The following is a 9,461-nucleotide window of genomic DNA, read 5'->3' as shown; positions in this document are numbered from 1 at the left end:
CATCTGTTTGGCCAGATTTAAGGGATGAAGAAGAAGAGTTAAATTCTATAATATAGCTCATGATGTTACACAAACAATCCTTTCTAAAGCTATATGAGGAAGATTCAATACTTCAAAGTATCCTTACTAAAAATTGTGTGGTAGAAAAAGATGTATTTGAAATTTCTCTGTTGGAATTAATCACATATAAGGAATGTGATGAGAGTTGTACTCTGCTCAAAGAACCTAATATTCTTCATCCACTCTTACCTTGTGAATTAGAAGAAAGTCCAATATTTGAAGCTACTATGATAGAGTCTACCACTACTATTGAAATTTCTAAAGGTCATAATCTCCATGTTAATCCTAAATTAACACCCACACAAATGGAACAATTAAAAGAGTTGCTTCAAAGGCATGAAAAGGACATTGCATAGGACATTGGAATAGTGATATGAAAGGGTTGAGTCCTACATTGTACACCCATAGGATATACATCAATGAAGGGTGTCTACCACTCTATCAACCCTAGAGAAGGATAAATTTGAGCATTAGAGAAATAGTTAAAACTGAATTGCAAAAAATTATTGATGCTAGTTTTATTTATCCTATATCTGATAGTAGATGGGTGTCACCCCTGGTCATAGTGCCCAAAAAGGGAGGAAAATGGAGAATTTGTGTAGATTATAGAGAATTGAACAAAGCCACAAAAAAGGATCACTTTCCTTTACCATTTATAGACCAAGTTCTAGACACTCTAGCTGGAAAGAAGAATTTGTCTTTTCTAGATGGGTATAGTGGTTGTAATCAAATCAGTATTGCTCCTGAAGATCAAGAAAAAACCATATTTATATGTCCATGGGGTACTTTTTCATACTCTATTTTACCATTTGGTTTATGTAATGCTCTTGCAACATTCCAACAAGCTATTATTAACATCTTTGTTGGTATATCACATGATTGTATGGAAATATATATGGATGATTTCACAACATTTTGAGTCACTTTTGAGAAAGCAATGATGAATCTTGAAAGGGTTTTGGTAAGGTGTCAAGAACATAATTTGGCACTTAATAGTGAAAAATGTTTCATGCTCATGTAGGAAGGTGTGGTACTTGGTCATTTCATATCAACTGTAGGAATACAAGTGGATCCAACTAAGATAGAGGTAATTCAAACATTACCCATACTTACAAAATTGAAAGATGTAAGATCTTTTTTAGGTCATGCTAGATATTATAGACATTTTATAAGAGATTTCAAAAAAATAGCTAGTCCCTTGTATAAATTACTCATAAAAGAAGCTAAATTTAGTTGGACATCCGAATGTAATGAAGCCTTCTTACAACTTAAGAAACTTCTGAATACAACCCTAGTTTTACAAGGCCCTGATTGGAATTTACCTTTTCATATATATAAAAATGCTTCTAACTATGCCATAGGTGTAGTATTAGCACAACAATCTCATCTTGAAAATGTATATATTATATTAGCAAGAGCATTCACGGACCAAAATTAAACTACATAGTGATTGAAAAAGAACTACTAGCAGTAGTTTATGCCCTCAACAAATTTTGGCATTACATAACTAGCTATCCCATATTTGTTCATATTGATCATGTAGCAATTAAATTTCTCATGAACAAACTTGATATCACAGGTAGGTTAGCAAGATGGTTACTATTGTTGCGAGAATTTGATATAACTATCGTTGATAAGCCTGGAAGAGCCAATGTTGTAGCTAATTATTTATCAAGAATCCATCATGATGATACTGACACTACTTTGGTAGATGATGCATTTCTAGATGAGAATTTATTTCATATTTCTATCAAACTCCATGGTATGTAGACATTTCTAATTACATTGCAGCTAATAAAATACCAGAACATTTTTCTTATAAGGAAAAAAATATGCTCGTAGAGAAAAGTTTCCAGTTCTCTTGGATAGATAATTTCTTGTTCTATACTGGACCTAATCAAGTTATGAGAAGATGTGTGAGAGAGGATGAGACATATGACATTCTCCATGCATGTCATAATGAACCATGTGGAGGACACTTTGTAACAAAAAGAACAACCTTTAAAAAATCTTGAAAACTGGTTATTATTGGCCTATACTTTACAAAGATGTAGCCAAATATATATGGAAGTGTGATAAGTGTCAAAGAATGGGTCAACAAACAAGAATAGATGAAATGCCTCTTAACCCATATATGGAATTAACACCATTTGAGAAATGGGGCATGGACATCATTGGTCTAATTGATCCTCCATCCAATGGGAAATACTATATCCTTGTGTGCACAGATTACTTAACAAAATGGGTTGAAGTCAAAGCCATGAAGCATGCTCATGATGAAAAAGTTGCAAAATTTTTGTATGAAGAAATTTTTAGTTGCTATGGTGTACTCAAAGAGCTAGTCACTGACCAAGGTGTACAATTTACCTCTAATGTGATCTCATTATTGATGAAACAGTATAACATCAGCCATCAAAAATCAAGTCCTTATCACCCTTAAGCAAATGGGCAAGCAGAGGTCACAAATCATGAGGTAGAGAACATCCTTACAAAAATAGTTCATTTACACCATAGGGATTGGACCAACAGATTACAAGAAGTTGTTTGGGCCTACAAAACAACATAGAAGACTACTACAGGATTCACACCATTTTAGCTTCTATATGGAAAAGTAGTAATGCTCCCCATTGAATTTGAACATAAAACTTTAAGAACTGTGCTAGAGTTAGACATTGCACTTCCTATAGCATAAAGTGAACGTCTTTTGCATCTTAACTCATTGGATGAAATGCACAAAGTTACTTTGGAATAGATTGAAATTATACAGAAATAAAGAAAAAAATGGCATGACTCCCATATTATCAACAAACAATTTCAAGTTGGTGACTGGGCACTACTATAGGATTCCAGATTTAAAGATATGCCAGGCAAGTTGCAAACAAGATGGCAGGGCCCATATGAAATTAATCATGTCTTTAATAATGGAGCTGTTCAATTAACTACCATTGATCCATTTTCTCTTAAATTATTAGTCAATGGTCACAAACTCAAATTATATAAATAGCCCCAAATAAAAGAGGACTTCCTACAGTAGTTTCAACAGCCAAATTCAAATACAAACCAGGTAACTCTTCCTGCAACTGAAGGTGTTAACCTTTTTCCTACCACTCTTCAACACTAATTTCTTTATGCATGCTCATAATAAAAACTTTATGTCCACATAATGTTCCAAATTTCTCCATCCACTTTCTTATTTCATCTCATTTCTTTACCTTCTACCCATCCACTTTCCACATCATCATTTTCTAATTCTTTCAATAAACACCACAAATTTGCTGATGGATGTTGTCACTACTGATGTAACTTCTACCACCTTTTGGTATGTGCAATGATCAATTAACAGGCATAAGATTTTCAAATTATAATTCATTTATAGTTTGTAGATTTTTTTGATTATATTTAATACTACATTCTTTGTATTATGGTGGTGTTATGCCAGTTCCATACCCTGTACTAAGTTTGACAACTGTGGACACTTGTCCATATTTCATAGGGGGTAGGGAAGGTTACTAAAACCCAATGACATTCCTATTTATTCATAAAGATTTTTCCAAATCTTCATATTTCCTTAAGTACAAAAGTGTCTAGGTATTGTACCCCTTATTTTTGAATGATTTTATTGTAAGGCTATGATGTGACTTGTATTTAAATTTTAAGTGATCTGAATCCCATTTTTAGATGATTTTCACACACATCCATGACTTACTCTCATTAAACCCATATTATTGCTCATAAAAAATCATTATGAATTTAATTACCTGTCAAATGAAATGTGAAAATGGGTCTGTAAAATAACAAAAGAAGCCTGAATTTGTAAGGGGGAAATAGTGCAAGCAGTGCAGATAGTGAAAGTGTTATAATAGAAATGGGTGGATAATTGCAGTAGTGAGAACTAGTGGAGCATACCATTTTGCTTGCAGATGTAGAGACTATGAGGAGATTTAATGTGTGTGGTTGGTTAGGGTATTTCCTAAGTTTGACTACATTTGATGAAGAAGTAGCCACATAATTCAGAAGGACATTTGATGAAGGGGAAGCTTCTATATGGGGCTTAATGGTGGTTGCTATAGAAGAATGTATAGTAGAAGTAACTAGGTTATTGGTGATAGGAGAACATTATCCCAATACTCATGATACAAGATCAGCTAGGGCTCAGTTTGTCATACCAACTGATCCTCAGATGGATATTACCAAGCAAGGTTGCAAAAGAACGTCTCTTTTGTTGCCATATAATGAGCTGGCCATGCACATTATTAGGTACCTCATATGTAAAGGAAGATTTTCATATTTACATGCACACCATTTTAAATTGCTCAGTTGTATAAGGCATAATCATCTAGTTAATGTTTCCAATTTCTTGTACAATATGCTATTTATTAGTGCAGAATTCAAAAGGGAAAGGAAAATTCCATCGCCCATCATGCCTTAATTAAATTACTCATAGAAAGATCACTTAGGGATGTTTCTCCCATGTTATGGGTGGAATTTGTCCAAGTTAAAACCTTACAACCCTAGGCTACCCTTCATGAACAACCCAGTGAGGAGAATGTAGTTCCCACTAATGAACCTACTGCAAAAAGCACTGAAGAGGCTCAAGCAAAAAATATGCAAGACAATGTACAAGAAAATGTGCAAGAAAATGTGCAAGAGACTATGCCTTTGTACCTGTTCAAGAAACCCAAAAACCTACCTCTACCCAAGCAAAGAGAAAACAAAAATTGCAAGAAGAAATCTCTTTTGTAGTAATAGAAGAGCCAAACCCTACAGTCATGAGGCAAAAGAAAACTAAGAAGGGTCATGTAGTAGTTACTCCTGTAGCAGAGACACCAAAAGGAAGACGTAGGTAGAAGGCTATGATACTAGAAGAAACCCCTATAAGAAGAAGTCTTAGAATGAGAGGACAAATTTCTAAAGAATCCCCCTCATCCAAGCTATCTACTAAAGAATCCCCTATAAAAAAATTTCCTTATCACTCTCCTCCTCACCCTAAAATTGTAAACATTCCTAAAAACCCTAACAAAGAATGTAGGGTTGAAGTCAATGAAAATCCAAATGACACCCCAGTAGGCCAACTAGGTACTTCAAGCTATAGGGATGAAATAGTTCTTGAGAAAGTTTATCCAAATACTACCCTAGTTACCTATAAATCAACATGGCTTATTGATTTTGCAGAACAATTAAGGAGGGAATAGAGAAAGAGGAAAAGAAGCCATGAAGAAGATAGCAATTTGATTACCATGTAGAAACTCCTTTTCTAGTTGTTTGGACAAAATATGTTTGCTAAGGCCTTATGGGAAGAGGAAAGGAAAAAAATGAAGAAAGACATAGTGTCTCTAAGTGTAGAAATTATATATTTGAAGGAGCAATTGGAAAAAAAAGAAGAAGAAGGATGGATCATGCCCTCAAATTGACTGATTAAGCACTTGCCTGTAGACCGCTGCCACAAATTTATGCTCTCTTTTTAAAATTTTTTTTTCTCTTATTCCAACTTATGCTAACCCTCAAGAATATAAATGTAGAATTTAAATCAACCTAGAAATTTTATGGTTTATATTAGACTTTACCATCCTAGTAGTAGAATTTTCTCTATGAATTATATGTGGATAATTTTGATATCCCTTCAGAAACCCAATGGAACCCTTTACTCTATATAGGGGATATACATTTAAGAGATTTGATATCCTAGATGTCTAATAAAGTAAACTATGATAGGCAACTAAATAATTATAGAGATGAAGAAAGGATAGAGCTCCTGCCATTAAGAGCTAAGAGTAGTAAACTAAAAGAAGTTCTTAGGGACTGGTTCAGATTAACTTATGGGGATAAGAACAAGGGAGTAAGGGATATAATTTTTCCTACTAGAACCAAGGCCTATGTTGATTATTAGAACTTTCCCTATTTTTCTTTCTAGAGAGCCATGGCTAGTGCTAGAAGTAGATGGGGCAGATTGCCTGAGTCACTTAAAAGGTTGGAGCCACATAGTCCCATCAACTTGAAGGATTCCCTTCACTAAGCTCCAAAGTATCTAGAGTTAGGAAAATAGGCTAGACTAGAATTATGGTACCCACTCACTATGCAACCTCCAATGCTCATGTGGCCTTTATATGACATTAATGCTAATAGACTTGACAAGCTGGAGGAGGACAAAAAAAGGGAGGTTTAGGAAAGAACATGAGAATTCTATTATACCTTCAAGAGTAGCAAGAAAGGAAAAGAAAAAATGGGGGAATTCAGGTCACTGACTAGGAAATGTCATGCTTGAGGACAAGCATCAATTTACTAGGGGGTAGATGATGAGGCTAATTATTGCCTCTATTTCATGATAGTTTTTAAACACTTTGTTAATACTCTATTTCATTTTCATTAGACATTTGTGAACTTATGTTTACCTAAACCAAAGATGAACCTATGGGTAGGTAGTATGTCATCTTTTTTCAATATCATATATATGATGTAATATTTCATATAATTATCAAAATGTGTGTTCTTATATTTGAATTTAATTTGATAATACTTATTTGCAATTATCTCTGCATTATAACTAACATGTTAGCAATGAAGTTGAAGATGATTAGAAGAATTGAAAGATGAACGTTGAAGACAACCAATAGCATTCAAGGAAATAGTACGGTACCAACGGACACCAATGGACATAGTTGTGAGTATGGAGGAGCTATGAAAACTTACTGCATTCTCTGCATTTATTAGTATGGCAAGCAGTTGTTTAGAATTTATTATTCCTACATTGAGCTATTATCTCTTCTTCTTGCCTTGAGATGTTATTTTCCTTCTTTCTCTCATGTGGATTTATAGCTAGGTTGTTTAGTTTTTTGTTTCAAAATAAGTGTTGGTCTTCTATATATAAGGATCAGACCAGGTGTGTTAATTTAGTTAGAAGGAGAAAGTTTATGAAAACAAACTGTTAACTTTTGTAGTGAGTTTTTTTTATAGTTCTACGTATTGCTCCCATGTAATGAATTTCTAAAATGTAATGAAATAGTTTTTGGCTTCTATCTTTGTTAGTAGTTTAGTTGAAGCCAACCAAGGGGGCCCACTTGGGAAGTGGATTAAATTCGGATAGTATAGATTTATTTGAAAGCATTTCTAGTATTGTAAGTAGAAGTTGTAAGTTCCTTCCTATATCATCATAATTTGTGAATGTTCCTACAATATTTGTGAGAACAGTTATAGTAGATGAACTGAGTTGGAATTTATGTTAGCCTTTCATTCTATTTCTAGTATTCATAAAGAGTTAAGTGTGTTAGCTTCCTGTGGCATTAGTATAAGTTCTTTTCCTTGCATTTTACTTTCCTACAACATAAGCATAGTGACTCATTAAGAGACCTAGTGCACATATTATGCCAACCATTTCAATTATATGTCCCTGGGTTGACAAGATTAAATGCACCTCATAGTGGTAAAAATAATCCTTAGATTGAATACATTATTCCTAAGCATGGCCTAGAGCATGATTATTATATACCTATTTTGAGGCAGACCACAATTGATGCCAAAATCCTTTGTAATAAGGTCCCAAGCTTCCATGTAGTAAGAATTTTATCTTGTAAAGCTAACCAAAAAAAATATTAATCTTTAGAGTAAGGCCACGAATCCAAGCCCTTTCCCACGGAGGTTTCTCCTTCAAGCTCTAGAGACAATTATATATCGAAGCAATTGAGTAACAACCATTAGGATTATCTTACCGTATTAGTTCATTACTCTTATTATTTAGAATAATTGAGCTCAATATTAACATTATTATCTTGAGATCATTTAAGATAAAAGACAAGTCTCTCCAACCCTGGTCAGTTCTATAGTCTCTAAATTTTAATTCAAATTTCCTGATACAAACATTTGCCCAATTCCCATAAATATGATTATTAATTAGTGGACCTTGAATCAACCAAAAATTATGTAAGAAGAGAATTTCATCACCATTACCCACTTTCCACTTAGTCTTAGCTTTGGCCAAATCTCTTGCCTTAAGGATACCATTCCAAATGACTGAACCATTCAGTATGTCAATATTATTGAGCAAGAACTTTAGAGAAGGCCTTTTAATGTACTTCTCCACTAAAACATCTCTACATTCCCTTATGTTGTTAAAAATGCACCATATCTATTTGGCTAGGAGAGCCTTATTGAGAAGTTTCAATTTCCTTATACCAAGACCACCATAGCACTTAGGGAGGCAAACATTATCCCAAGCCACTAGTGGATATATTTTACATTCCTCTAGAAAAGTCCACAAAAATCTCTCTAGATCTTTTCCATTTTGTCAGCAAATTTGGTTGGAATCCCAAAGAGGCTCACAACATACATTAGGAGATTCTACAGAGTGGACTTAACCAAAAGACATTTACTTGCCTGGCTTAGTGTGGCTCCTTTCCACCCAACCAACTTCTTGCTAAACCTATTGAGAATCCCATTCTTGAAGGAATTAGGAGGCTTAGTTCCCATTGAAAGACTAAGATAGGCTGAGGGTAGCTTACCAATCCCACACCCAAGAATCCTAGTTATCTTCATTTCTCTATGAGCAGGAGTATTGATGAATAAAATTAAACTCTTCTCCTATTTAATTAGCTGGTTTGATCCTCTGATATAAACATCCATAAGATCCTTCATCACTCTAGCCTCCTTACCCGAAGATTCCCCTCCCATAATAGTGTCATCCATAAACTGTTGATGAATAAAAGAAACATTCCCAGTGGAGGGCTTAATCCCTCTTAGTCTCCCTTCCTATCTTTTCTTCCCAATCAACCTAGCAATACACTTAGCCATAATAATGAACAAAATAGGAGAGAGAGGGTCACCCTACCTTAAACCTCTCAAAGGTTCAAAGAAATTAGAAGGAGCCCCATTGACCATAATGGTAAGCGAAGAGGTAGAAATAAGTTGAGAAATAAGCTTGCAAACATATTGATCAAAGCCAAAAGTTTGGAGGACAAAATTAAGAAAAGTCCAGTCCACCTGGTCATAAGCCTTTAAAAGGTCCAACTTGAGTAGCAAACCTTCCCTTTTACCTACTTCAAGGGAGTGAATAACTTCTAATAGAGTCCAAAATCTGCCTACCAGGGACAAAATTAATCTGTTGCTAAGAAATGATTAAAGGAAGAATATTTAGAATTCTAATAGTTAACAACTTTAAAATGATCTTGTAAAAAGAATTACAAAGAGTTATAGGCCTAAATTGCTCCATAGAATCAACCCCTGGAACTTTGGGAATTATAACCAGGAAAGTAGAATTAATTTCTTTAAGAAGACTTCTAGCCCAAAAAAATTCCTAAATAGCCTTAACCACATCTTCCATAACCACCTCTCAATAAACCTAAAAAAATAAAGTAGGAAAGCCATTTGGCCTTGGGGCTTTATCAGTTGGCAGTGAAAGCAAAGCTTGTTTC

The sequence above is a fragment of the Cupressus sempervirens genome, chromosome 6 (assembly GCF_028749045.1).
Source record: "Cupressus sempervirens isolate cs-2001-9-10 chromosome 6, ASM2874904v1, whole genome shotgun sequence".
NCBI lineage: Eukaryota > Viridiplantae > Streptophyta > Pinopsida > Cupressales > Cupressaceae > Cupressus > Cupressus sempervirens.
The sequence above is the reverse complement of the archived record's forward strand: the minus strand, read 5'-3'. Positions refer to the sequence as shown.